The sequence below is a fragment of the Ixodes scapularis genome, unplaced genomic scaffold (genome assembly GCF_016920785.2).
Source record: "Ixodes scapularis isolate PalLabHiFi unplaced genomic scaffold, ASM1692078v2 PGA_scaffold4__175_contigs__length_147842914, whole genome shotgun sequence".
Lineage (NCBI taxonomy): Eukaryota > Metazoa > Arthropoda > Arachnida > Ixodida > Ixodidae > Ixodes > Ixodes scapularis.
Genome location: NW_024609879.1, coordinates 60,944,916 through 60,948,837, shown reverse-complemented (window position 1 = coordinate 60,948,837; position 3,922 = coordinate 60,944,916). Strand labels below are relative to the sequence as shown.

General features: G+C 46.4%; 1 pseudogene; it reads left to right on the top strand.

Annotated features, from left to right (window-relative positions):
* Positions 1–3,108: 3,108 nt before the first annotated feature.
* On the top strand, positions 3,109–3,922 carry LOC121837770 (annotated as a pseudogene).

The window sequence follows — 3,922 nt, the reverse complement described above, 5'->3', positions numbered from 1 at the left end:
ACGCAATCTACGGCTAGTCTAAACTCATCCCAGTGCTTACGTAAACTTCTTATATTAACATTAAATAAAGTAAAGGAACTACCAGAACTTGACTGGAAGTTTTTTGAGCACGAGTGTAGGTCCGTAAAGTCGAAAAAAGTGGCCATAAAGTCTACACAATTTGCTCCAAAGAAGCAACATTAGTGATTCGGAGTATAGAAGAGCCTACGTTTTGTTTCGCAAAAATATGACCATGACGAACCCATACGAACTTGAATCCTTTCTCTTTCCCTCTGGTTCTAGCCATCCAGAAGAGCTTTTTGTTGCCGTCTGTCAGATTGTCGTTGAAGTAGAGTTTGGGCTGTGATTCTTCTCTTGTGAGAGAGCCCAAGCGGCCACGACAGGCCATCCAACGCTCTTTCAGAGAAACTGACGAGAAACGGACCAGAATAGGTGGTACGACATCACGCCTTGCGGGAAGGCGATGCACTGCCTCAACCTGTGATGTCTGGAAGTCCTCCACTTCGAGTTGCCTAGCTAAGCCTTCGAGGATGCCGCCAAGGTTTTCACGAGAAGCAAAGGGTATTCCGTGAATTTCCATATTACATTGTCGATTAGCTTGTTCAGATTCGTTCTGGACGGCTTTCAGATGTTGGATTTCCACTGCTTGGTCGGATATCAGTGACCGCAAGGTAGTTGTTTCTGTTTGAAGTGCCTTGATGATCTTGTCTTGAGTTTGTGCTGAAGCTAGAAGGGAATCGTACTGAGACGACACAAAGTTCAGGGACTCTTGCATCCCGGCCATTGTGTCGCGCATCGTATCGACTGCCTGCTTTATGGACAACAAGGCATCCATTTTGGGGTGCAGTTCGTGGAGTGAGTCGACGGTGTCCTTCCAAGATAGCAGACGATCGAGTTTTTGGTGCACCGTTTCTAGCTGCGCCAAAAATGTAGTGGCTTCAGCTTGAGGAGAGGGAGGGTTGGTGCTTAGATCCGACTTCGCTGAACCTCCACGGCAGGCGAGGCATCGCCACTTCTCGAGCTTGGCAGTGCTCATGCCTTTAAAGGTGCCGTCAGCGATGCCAGAGCACCTTTTCCCCAAATGATACGGGTGAGAACAGTCAGCGCGCTTCATGTTCCTGCCGTCCAATGGCGCAGGTTCAGAGCAAACGCCGCATATTTCAGGATCGGCCATGATATTAAGATGAAGACGACAAAGAAGATTCACAAGAAGGTAGACAGTTGAGATAGATATAAAATAAATGCACAGTAAGTGAAGGGTTCCAGGCTCACCCGTGAGAACAAATGCGCTGAATGAGGAGATGATTCTCGTCGCCGACACCGTGAACTTGGTTAGTCGTAAGGGTAGGAGTATTAGGATTCCGAGATGGTTGTTGGGACTTGCCAGGTGGAATGATGGTGACCCACTGTTGCAGTCAAATCCTCCGTAAGATGTTGAGCGGATGGTACTTGCATGGAGGCAGAACTACCGAGAGGCGATCCCTTACGTCGAGGTCATCAAAGAAACTGATTAGAAGATTAAATGAGGCACAAATTTGGAGCCGCAAAAATGCCAGCAACCGAAGTCGCGCGAATATAATATACCGAAATAATAATATTAATAATATATATTAATAATATTATTAATTATAATAGTTTTTATTATTATTGTTTATTGTTTGTGTCTTTATCCGTGTCTATGCTGAAAGTACTGTATATTTGTGTATCCGTGTACGCATCTCTAGATCTAAATTTTTGTATATATATATATGCCTCTGTGCATCTTTGTGTCATATGTGCCTGTATACACATTTCCATTTTTTTGTTGCAAACATTTACATTTTTTAATTACTTTTTGAAAGTGAACATTGATTTATCTATGTGTTTAAATAATACTTTGTCATGAAGGATGGTATAGTGTAGTTATAGCAATCATCTCTGTGCTTCTTATTTTGCCATTTGCGAATTATTCCAAAAATCTATACTAACTGCCATTTGTGAACTATTTTTAAACTTCTAAACTGACTGCTATGAGCATACCAAGAACGCCCGTCTACCACTCACATTGGCTAACATCTTTGCTGGGTCGTGTCACACAAGCCAACCCTGGCTTCGACAGACCCGAGTTGAACATAATGAAAAAAATCAAATGCTGGAATAAAATTATTATTATTATTATTATTATTATTATTATTATTATTATCAATTAATAGATTATCATCATCAAGAAGTCCCCAGGAACTGCCGCTCCTTTGACTGCTCTAAAAGTTTCTACTCGTAATCACTTCAAATCGAGACATCCGGCGCCAACGAGCGGTCTGTGGCGTTCATGGTCCCCCCGCGTCGTCACTGGCACCGCCTTTGACCAGGATTGGGTCCCCAACGTCTCTTCTCGACAGCAACGTACCAGGTAGGCCTAAGTGACTTCGCGTCTTCGCCTGGCTCGGTTTCTGGAACGCCCGTCGTGCGCGAGCTTGCCTGGCACGACGACTTTCACGGTGAGCGACGCATCTCGTGGCAGCCTGCCCAATACATCAGGGCGCCGCACGTGACACGGGTGTGCAGCACAGAGCAGAGAAAGCTTAGCAACGGCGGACAAGCCATCCGAGACGCAAGTGAAGCCCTCTGTGATCCCGGGTACGTTCATTGCTCCTTACAAGGCCTCTACCGCCTCGATCGGCTGTCGGTTCCCAGTCAAGCTTCCACAACATTACCCGGCCGACCTATTTTCACGCTGCCAGCTCTACGTCTTTCTTCTTGAATGAGCTCCAGTACTCGGATCGACTAACGGGACAAGACATGGGAACGAGAAATACGTAAACCTTTTCCAAGACGCCGGGCAAGGTCATTGTGGCCCTTAAGACATCTATAGTTCTCATCCATTGAATCTCTGTGTCGTACAGATTCACGGGTGGACACGACGCTCCAATCCAGCACGAAACAGCCATATGAACTGAGCGCGGAGTTACAGTGGCGAATTGTTTTCGCATGCTAAGCGCTGCGCAGGGCATAGGTGAGATTAGAGTTCACTTTCCTTTCAATTTTGCCCTTTTTCTCCATAAAAAGTCGATTGCGACTTTTCAATTGTCATAGTTCTGATATAGTTTCATAGCTACTGTACTCAACATAATGAATTGTATGAAATGCGTTCGCGCTCTGCCGGCGGACGGAAGGTTTTTGACATGTGCATCTTGTCGGAATGGTTACCACCTTGGTAAACCCTGCTCCGGTGTAGCGGATGGGACTTTTGCGGGAATGGGCGCTGCTAGACGAGAAACAGGGAAATGTCCCACTTGCCGGACCGGCGAGATCCGTACAGGCGAGATCCGAACAATCTCAGGGACTGCTGGTAGCTGCTCACTAGAGGATTCCGGCAACGCCGACGTGAGCAGACAGGAGCTTGTAGATTGCGCTTCTGTTATCAGTCAGCTGGCTTCGATCAGCGCTACGCTTAACCAGCTTCTTTCGTTGAAGACTAGTGTTGATACCCTCTGCCCCTTCCATCTAAGGTGGATCAGTTGCTGGCTCTAAGACCAGCCGTCGATGAACTGCGCAGCACGGTCGAAGGATTACAAATGACCGTTGACTCTTTTAGCCTAAAATGCGATTCCGTGCTCGCTATGGCAATGACCAATGAGGAAGCTGTGAAGGATTTACAACAGGAGGTGGACACAGTCAGGGCAACAATGGAACATCAGGCTGACACAATTGAGCGACTGAAAGAAGAGCTCAATGACACGCACCAGTACAGTCGCCGCTGCAATATGGAGCTACACGGTCTTCCCTTTGTTCATGGCGAGGATCTGATTCAAATCATGAACGACCTATCTTAAAAGCTTGATGTTCCAACACCTCAGCCTTCGGACATCCTGGCAATTCATCGCCTTACAAAAAACCTGACTCAGTTCCAACAGTTTTGATAAATTTCACCTCGTCGCCATAA